Below are 10,454 nucleotides of genomic sequence, written 5' to 3' on the forward strand. Positions count from 1 at the left end.
CGCCGGCGCCGCCGGCCGAATAGCACGCGCGCTTATGAGTGTAAACCGCCGCGGCAACAGACCGCCCGGCCGTGCTGTTGTAACATAGCGCGTGAACGAACGAAAAAAATTTTTATAGTAAACATTAAAATAAATTACACTACCGTAAACTAGACAAAAAATTACACATTTTTTCCCAATATGAAAATTTTCACAAACTTTTTAAAGTCCCATCGCATCGAGTAAACTTTTTTAATAACGCGTCCGCACGATTCTAAATGCTTAATCCATATGTGAAATCGTTCACTGATCACGAATATCGTATTTAAAAAAATTACAAAAATTTATTTTTCAAAATAATAAAAAAAAACCGAAAAATCACAAGAGTAAAGTACCATTATTTTAAACAACATGTCGTTCTAAATGCTTAATCCCTATGTAAAAAAGTTATTTAAGCAAGAATATGTAATTGAAAAAAATTAGAAAAATTTATTTTAGCCGTAAATCGAAAATAATGGGGACACCGGAGCTGTTCGAAGCGCCGAGACGCGCCGCGTACGGCCGAATATTTTCTAAGTCCCAACGTACCGATCAAGAGTAAAGTACCATTTTCCTACATTAGATTTCGTTCTAAATGCTTAATCCCTATGTAAAAACGTTAGTTAAGCAAGAATATCGTATTTTTAAAAAAATCTAATGATACGATTTTCCAGAAAATTGAAAAAACCGAAAAATGTCAAGAGTAAAGTGCCATTTTCTGACATTAGATTTCGTTCTAAATGCTTAATCCCTATGTAGAAACGTTAGTTAAGCAAGAATATCGTATTTTTAAAAAAATCTAATGATAGGATTTTTCAGAAAATTGAAAAAACCGTAAAATGTCAAGAGTAAAGTGCCCTTATTTTAAACAATGTATCGTTCTAAATGCTTAATCCCTATGTAAAAAAGTTATTTTAGCAGGAATATGTTATTGAAAAAAATTAGAAAAATTTATTTTAGCCGTAAATCGAAAATAATGGGGACACCGGAGCTGTTCGAAGCGCCGAGCGCGCCGCGTACGCCCGAATATTTTCAAAGTCCCAACGTACCGATCAAGAGTAAAGTACCATTTTCCTACATTAGATTTCGTTCTAAATGCTTAATCCCTATGTAAAAACGTTAGTTAAGCAAGAATATCGTATTTTAAAAAAAATCTAATGATAGGATTTTCCAGAAAATTGAAAAAACCGAAAAATGTCAAGAGTAAAGTGCCATTTTCTGACATTAGATTTCGTTCTAAATGCTTAATCCCTATGTAGAAAGGTTAGTTAAGCAAGATTATCGTATTTTTAAAAAAATCTAATGATAGGATTTTTCAGAAAATTGAAAAAACCGTAAAATGTCAAGAGTAAAGTGCCCTTATTTTAAACATTATATCGTTCTAAATGCTTAATCCCTATGTAAAAAAGTTATCTAAGCAAGAATATGTTATTGAATAAAATGAGAAAAATTTATTTTAGCCGTAAATCGAAAATAATGGGTCGAGCGAATCGGTCGATTGCGCCGAGACGCGCTATGATGCAACAGACGAGCGATTGGAACGCCCGAATATTTTCAAAGTCCCAACGTACCGATCAAGAGTAAAGTACCATTTTCCTACATTAGATTTCGTTCTAAATGCTTAATCCCTATGTAAAAACGTTAGTTAAGCAAGAATATCGTATTTTTAAAAAAATCTAATGATAGGATTTTCCAGAAAATTGAAAAAACCGAAAAATGTCAAGAGTAAAGTGCCATTTTCTGACATTAGATTTCGTTCTAAATGCTTAATCCCTATGTAGAAACGTTAGTTAAGCAAGAATATCGTATTTTTAAAAAAATCTAATGATAGGATTTTTCAGAAAATTGAAAAAACCGTAAAATGTCAAGAGTAAAGTGCCCTTACTTTAAACAATGCATCGTTCTAAATGCTTAATCCCTATGTAAAAAAGTTATTTAAGCAGGAATATGTTATTGAAAAAAATTAGAAAAATTTATTTTAGCCGTAAATCGAAAATAATGGATCGAGCGAATCGGTCGATTGCGCCGAGACGCGCTATGATGCAACAGACGAGCGATTGGAACCCCCGAATATTTTCAAAGTCCCAACGTACCGATCAAGAGTAAAGTACCATTTTCCTACATTAGATTTCGTTCTAAATGCTTAATCCCTATGTAAAAACGTTAGTTAAGCAAGAATATCGTATTTTTAAAAAAATCTAATGATACGATTTTCCAGAAAATTGAAAAAACCGAAAAATGTCAAGAGTAAAGTGCCATTTTCTGACATTAGATTTCGTTCTAAATGCTTAATCCCTATGTAGAAACGTTAGTTAAGCAAGAATATCGTATTTTTAAAAAAATCTAATGATAGGATTTTTCAGAAAATTGAAAAAACCGTAAAATGTCAAGAGTAAAGTGCCCTTACTTTAAACAATGTATCGTTCTAAATGCTTAATCCCTATGTAAAAAAGTTATTTAAGCAGGAATATGTTATTGAAAAAAATTAGAAAAATTTATTTTAGCCGTAAATCGAAAATAATGGATCGAGCGAATCGGTCGATTGCGCCGAGACGCGCTATGATGCAACAGACGAGCGATTGGAACCCCCGAATATTTTCAAAGTCCCAACGTACCGATCAAGAGTAAAGTACCATTTTCCTACATTAGATTTCGTTCTAAATGCTTAATCCCTATGTAAAAACGTTAGTTAAGCAAGAATATCGTATTTTTAAAAAAATCTAATGATACGATTTTCCAGAAAATTGAAAAAACCGAAAAATGTCAAGAGTAAAGTGCCATTTTCTGACATTAGATTTCGTTCTAAATGCTTAATCCCTATGTAGAAAGGTTAGTTAAGCAAGATTATCGTATTTTTAAAAAAATCTAATGATAGGATTTTTCAGAAAATTGAAAAAACCGTAAAATGTCAAGAGTAAAGTGCCCTTATTTTAAACATTATATCGTTCTAAATGCTTAATCCCTATGTAAAAAAGTTATCTAAGCAAGAATATGTTATTGAATAAAATGAGAAAAATTTATTTTAGCCGTAAATCGAAAATAATGGGTCGAGCGAATCGGTCGATTGCGCCGAGACGCGCTATGATGCAACAGACGAGCGATTGGAACGCCCGAATATTTTCAAAGTCCCAACGTACCGATCAAGAGTAAAGTACCATTTTCCTACATTAGATTTCGTTCTAAATGCTTAATCCCTATGTAAAAACGTTAGTTAAGCAAGAATATCGTATTTTTAAAAAAATCTAATGATAGGATTTTCCAGAAAATTGAAAAAACCGAAAAATGTCAAGAGTAAAGTGCCATTTTCTGACATTAGATTTCGTTCTAAATGCTTAATCCCTATGTAGAAACGTTAGTTAAGCAAGAATATCGTATTTTTAAAAAAATCTAATGATAGGATTTTTCAGAAAATTGAAAAAACCGTAAAATGTCAAGAGTAAAGTGCCCTTACTTTAAACAATGCATCGTTCTAAATGCTTAATCCCTATGTAAAAAAGTTATTTAAGCAGGAATATGTTATTGAAAAAAATTAGAAAAATTTATTTTAGCCGTAAATCGAAAATAATGGATCGAGCGAATCGGTCGATTGCGCCGAGACGCGCTATGATGCAACAGACGAGCGATTGGAACCCCCGAATATTTTCAAAGTCCCAACGTACCGATCAAGAGTAAAGTACCATTTTCCTACATTAGATTTCGTTCTAAATGCTTAATCCCTATGTAAAAACGTTAGTTAAGCAAGAATATCGTATTTTTAAAAAAATCTAATGATACGATTTTCCAGAAAATTGAAAAAACCGAAAAATGTCAAGAGTAAAGTGCCATTTTCTGACATTAGATTTCGTTCTAAATGCTTAATCCCTATGTAGAAACGTTAGTTAAGCAAGAATATCGTATTTTTAAAAAAATCTAATGATAGGATTTTTCAGAAAATTGAAAAAACCGTAAAATGTCAAGAGTAAAGTGCCCTTACTTTAAACAATGTATCGTTCTAAATGCTTAATCCCTATGTAAAAAAGTTATTTAAGCAGGAATATGTTATTGAAAAAAATTAGAAAAATTTATTTTAGCCGTAAATCGAAAATAATGGATCGAGCGAATCGGTCGATTGCGCCGAGACGCGCTATGATGCAACAGACGAGCGATTGGAACCCCCGAATATTTTCAAAGTCCCAACGTACCGATCAAGAGTAAAGTACCATTTTCCTACATTAGATTTCGTTCTAAATGCTTAATCCCTATGTAAAAACGTTAGTTAAGCAAGAATATCGTATTTTTAAAAAAATCTAATGATACGATTTTCCAGAAAATTGAAAAAACCGAAAAATGTCAAGAGTAAAGTGCCCTTATTTTAAACAATGTATCGTTCTAAATGCTTAATCCCTATGTAAAAAAGTTATTTTAGCAGGAATATGTTATTGAAAAAAATTAGAAAAATTTATTTTAGCCGTAAATCGAAAATAATGGGGACACCGGAGCTGTTCGAAGCGCCGAGCGCGCCGCGTACGCCCGAATATTTTCAAAGTCCCAACGTACCGATCAAGAGTAAAGTACCATTTTCCTACATTAGATTTCGTTCTAAATGCTTAATCCCTATGTAAAAACGTTAGTTAAGCAAGAATATCGTATTTTAAAAAAAATCTAATGATAGGATTTTCCAGAAAATTGAAAAAACCGAAAAATGTCAAGAGTAAAGTGCCATTTTCTGACATTAGATTTCGTTCTAAATGCTTAATCCCTATGTAGAAAGGTTAGTTAAGCAAGATTATCGTATTTTTAAAAAAATCTAATGATAGGATTTTTCAGAAAATTGAAAAAACCGTAAAATGTCAAGAGTAAAGTGCCCTTATTTTAAACATTATATCGTTCTAAATGCTTAATCCCTATGTAAAAAAGTTATCTAAGCAAGAATATGTTATTGAATAAAATGAGAAAAATTTATTTTAGCCGTAAATCGAAAATAATGGGTCGACCGAATCGGTCGATTGCGCCGAGACGCGCTATGATGCAACAGACGAGCGATTGGAACGCCCGAATATTTTCAAAGTCCCAACGTACCGATCAAGAGTAAAGTACCATTTTCCTACATTAGATTTCGTTCTAAATGCTTAATCCCTATGTAAAAACGTTAGTTAAGCAAGAATATCGTATTTTTAAAAAAATCTAATGATAGGATTTTCCAGAAAATTGAAAAAACCGAAAAATGTCAAGAGTAAAGTGCCATTTTCTGACATTAGATTTCGTTCTAAATGCTTAATCCCTATGTAGAAACGTTAGTTAAGCAAGAATATCGTATTTTTAAAAAAATCTAATGATAGGATTTTTCAGAAAATTGAAAAAACCGTAAAATGTCAAGAGTAAAGTGCCCTTACTTTAAACAATGCATCGTTCTAAATGCTTAATCCCTATGTAAAAAAGTTATTTAAGCAGGAATATGTTATTGAAAAAAATTAGAAAAATTTATTTTAGCCGTAAATCGAAAATAATGGATCGAGCGAATCGGTCGATTGCGCCGAGACGCGCTATGATGCAACAGACGAGCGATTGGAACCCCCGAATATTTTCAAAGTCCCAACGTACCGATCAAGAGTAAAGTACCATTTTCCTACATTAGATTTCGTTCTAAATGCTTAATCCCTATGTAAAAACGTTAGTTAAGCAAGAATATCGTATTTTTAAAAAAATCTAATGATACGATTTTCCAGAAAATTGAAAAAACCGAAAAATGTCAAGAGTAAAGTGCCATTTTCTGACATTAGATTTCGTTCTAAATGCTTAATCCCTATGTAGAAACGTTAGTTAAGCAAGAATATCGTATTTTTAAAAAAATCTAATGATAGGATTTTTCAGAAAATTGAAAAAACCGTAAAATGTCAAGAGTAAAGTGCCCTTACTTTAAACAATGCATCGTTCTAAATGCTTAATCCCTATGTAAAAAAGTTATTTAAGCAGGAATATGTTATTGAAAAAAATTAGAAAAATTTATTTTAGCCGTAAATCGAAAATAATGGATCGAGCGAATCGGTCGATTGCGCCGAGACGCGCTATGATGCAACAGACGAGCGATTGGAACCCCCGAATATTTTCAAAGTCCCAACGTACCGATCAAGAGTAAAGTACCATTTTCCTACATTAGATTTCGTTCTAAATGCTTAATCCCTATGTAAAAACGTTAGTTAAGCAAGAATATCGTATTTTTAAAAAAATCTAATGATACGATTTTCCAGAAAATTGAAAAAACCGAAAAATGTCAAGAGTAAAGTGCCATTTTCTGACATTAGATTTCGTTCTAAATGCTTAATCCCTATGTAGAAAGGTTAGTTAAGCAAGATTATCGTATTTTTAAAAAAATCTAATGATAGGATTTTTCAGAAAATTGAAAAAACCGTAAAATGTCAAGAGTAAAGTGCCCTTATTTTAAACATTATATCGTTCTAAATGCTTAATCCCTATGTAAAAAAGTTATCTAAGCAAGAATATGTTATTGAATAAAATGAGAAAAATTTATTTTAGCCGTAAATCGAAAATAATGGGTCGAGCGAATCGGTCGATTGCGCCGAGACGCGCTATGATGCAACAGACGAGCGATTGGAACCCCCGAATATTTTCAAAGTCCCAACGTACCGATCAAGAGTAAAGTACCATTTTCCTACATTAGATTTCGTTCTAAATGCTTAATCCCTATGTAAAAACGTTAGTTAAGCAAGAATATCGTATTTTTAAAAAAATCTAATGATAGGATTTTCCAGAAAATTGAAAAAACCGAGAAATGTCAAGAGTAAAGTGCCATTTTCTGACATTAGATTTCGTTCTAAATGCTTAATCCCTATGTAGAAACGTTAGTTAAGCAAGAATATCGTATTTTTAAAAAAATCTAATGATAGGATTTTTCAGAAAATTGAAAAAACCGTAAAATGTCAAGAGTAAAGTGCCCTTACTTTAAACAATGCATCGTTCTAAATGCTTAATCCCTATGTAAAAAAGTTATTTAAGCAGGAATATGTTATTGAAAAAAATTAGAAAAATTTATTTTAGCCGTAAATCGAAAATAATGGATCGAGCGAATCGGTCGATTGCGCCGAGACGCGCTATGATGCAACAGACGAGCGATTGGAACCCCCGAATATTTTCAAAGTCCCAACGTACCGATCAAGAGTAAAGTACCATTTTCCTACATTAGATTTCGTTCTAAATGCTTAATCCCTATGTAAAAACGTTAGTTAAGCAAGAATATCGTATTTTTAAAAAAATCTAATGATACGATTTTCCAGAAAATTGAAAAAACCGAAAAATGTCAAGAGTAAAGTGCCATTTTCTGACATTAGATTTCGTTCTAAATGCTTAATCCCTATGTAGAAACGTTAGTTAAGCAAGAATATCGAATTTTTAAAAAAATCTAATGATAGGATTTTTCAGAAAATTGAAAAAACCGTAAAATGTCAAGAGTAAAGTGCCCTTACTTTAAACAATGTATCGTTCTAAATGCTTAATCCCTATGTAAAAAAGTTATTTAAGCAGGAATATGTTATTGAAAAAAATTAGAAAAATTTATTTTAGCCGTAAATCGAAAATAATGGGGACACCGGAGCTGTTCGAAGCGCCGAGCGCGCCGCGTACGCCCGAATATTTTCAAAGTCCCAACGTACCGATCAAGAGTAAAGTACCATTTTCCTACATTAGATTTCGTTCTAAATGCTTAATCCCTATGTAAAAACGTTAGTTAAGCAAGAATATCGTATTTTTAAAAAAATCTAATGATAGGATTTTCCAGAAAATTGAAAAAACCGAAAAATGTCAAGAGTAAAGTGCCATTTTCTGACATTAGATTTCGTTCTAAATGCTTAATCCCTATGTAGAAACGTTAGTTAAGCAAGAATATCGTATTTTTAAAAAAATCTAATGATAGGATTTTTCAGAAAATTGAAAAAACCGTAAAATGTCAAGAGTAAAGTGCCCTTATTTTAAACAATGTATCGTTCTAAATGCTTAATCCCTATGTAAAAAAGTTATTTAAGCAGGAATATGTTATTGAAAAAAATTAAAAAAATTTATTTTAGCCGTAAATCGAAAATAATGGATCGAGCGAATCGGTCGATTGCGCCGAGACGCGCTATGATGCAACAGACGAGCGATTGGAACGCCCGAATATTTTCAAAGTCCCAACGTACCGATCAAGAGTAAAGTGCCATTTTCTGACATTAGATTTCGTTCTAAATGCTTAATCCCTATGTAGAAACGTTAGTTAAGCAAGAATATCGTATTTTTAAAAAAATCTAATGATAGGATTTTTCAGAAAATTGAAAAAACCGTAAAATGTCAAGAGTAAAGTGCCCTTATTTTAAACAATGTATCGTTCTAAATGCTTAATCCCTATGTAAAAAAGTTATTTAAGCAGGAATATGTTATTGAAAAAAATTAGAAAAATTTATTTTAGCCGTAAATCGATAATAATGGATCGAGCGAATCGCTCGATTGCGCCGAGACGCGCTATGATGCAACAGACGAGCGATTGGAACGCCCGAATATTTTCAAAGTCCCAACGTACCGATCAAGAGTAAAGTACCATTTTCCTACATTAGATTTCGTTCTAAATGCTTAATCCCTATGTAGAAACGTTAGTTAAGCAAGAATATCGTATTTTTAAAAAAATCTAATGATAGGATTTTCCAGAAAATTGAAAAAACCGAAAAATGTCAAGAGTAAAGTGCCATTTTCTGACATTAGATTTCGTTCTAAATGCTTAATCCCTATGTAGAAACGTTAGTTAAGCAAGAATATCGTATTTTTAAAAAAATCTAATGATAGGATTTTTCAGAAGATTGAAAAAACCGTAAAATGTCAAGAGTAAAGTGCCCTTATTTTAAACAATGTATCGTTCTAAATGCTTAATCCCTATGTAAAAAAGTTATTTAAGCAGGAATATGTTATTGAAAAAAATTAGAAAAATTTATTTTAGCCGTAAATCGAAAATAATGGATCGAGCGAATCGGTCGATTGCGCCGAGACGCGCTATGATGCAACAGACGAGCGATTGGAACGCCCGAATATTTTCAAAGTCCCAACGTACCGATCAAGAGTAAAGTACCATTTTCCTACATTAGATTTCGTTCTAAATGCTTAATCCCTATGTAAAAACGTTAGTTAAGCAAGAATATCGTATTTTTAAAAAAATCTAATGATAGGATTTTCCAGAAAAATGAAAAAACCGAAAAATGTCAAGAGTAAAGTGCCATTTTCTGACATTAGATTTCGTTCTAAATGCTTAATCCCTATGTAGAAACGTTAGTTAAGCAAGAATATCGTATTTTTAAAAAAATCTAATGATAGGATTTTTCAGAAAATTGAAAAAACCGTAAAATGTCAAGAGTAAAGTGCCCTTATTTTAAACAATGTATCGTTCTAAATGCTTAATCCCTATGTAAAAAAGTTATTTAAGCAGGAATATGTTATTGAAAAAAATTAGAAAAATTTATTTTAGCCGTAAATCGAAAATAATGGATCGAGCGAATCGGTCGATTGCGCCGAGACGCGCTATGATGCAACAGACGAGCGATTGGAACCCCCGAATATTTTCAAAGTCCCAACGTACCGATCAAGAGTAAAGTACCATTTTCCTACATTAGATTTCGTTCTAAATGCTTAATCCCTATGTAAAAACGTTAGTTAAGCAAGAATATCGTATTTTAAAAAAAATCTAATGATAGGATTTTCCAGAAAAATGAAAAAACCGAAAAATGTCAAGAGTAAAGTGCCATTTTCTGACATTAGATTTCGTTCTAAATGCTTAATCCCTATGTAGAAACGTTAGTTAAGCAAGAATATCGTATTTTTAAAAAAATCTAATGATAGGATTTTCCAGAAAATTGAAAAAACCGAAAAATGTCAAGAGTAAAGTGCCCTTATTTTAAACATTATATCGTTCTAAATGCTTAATCCCTATGTAAAAAAGTTATCTAAGCAAGAATATGTTATTGAATAAAATGAGAAAAATTTATTTTAGCCGTAAATCGAAAATAATGGGTCGAGCGAATCGCTCGATTGCGCCGAGACGCGCTATGATGCAACAGACGAGCGATTGGAACGCCCGAATATTTTCAAAGTCCCAACGTACCGATCAAGAGTAAAGTACCATTTTCCTACATTAGATTTCGTTCTAAATGCTTAATCCCTATGTAGAAACGTTAGTTAAGCAAGAATATCGTATTTTTAAAAAAATCTAATGATAGGATTTTCCAGAAAATTGAAAAAACCGAAAAATGTCAAGAGTAAAGTGCCATTTTCTGACATTAGATTTCGTTCTAAATGCTTAATCCCTATGTAGAAACGTTAGTTAAGCAAGAATATCGTATTTTTAAAAAAATCTAATGATAGGATTTTTCAGAAAATTGAAAAAACCGTAAAATGTCAAGAGTAAAGTGCCCTTACTTTAAACAATG

This window comes from Megalopta genalis, unplaced genomic scaffold (genome assembly GCF_051020955.1).
Source record: "Megalopta genalis isolate 19385.01 unplaced genomic scaffold, iyMegGena1_principal scaffold0137, whole genome shotgun sequence".
Taxonomy (NCBI): Eukaryota; Metazoa; Arthropoda; class Insecta; order Hymenoptera; family Halictidae; genus Megalopta; species Megalopta genalis.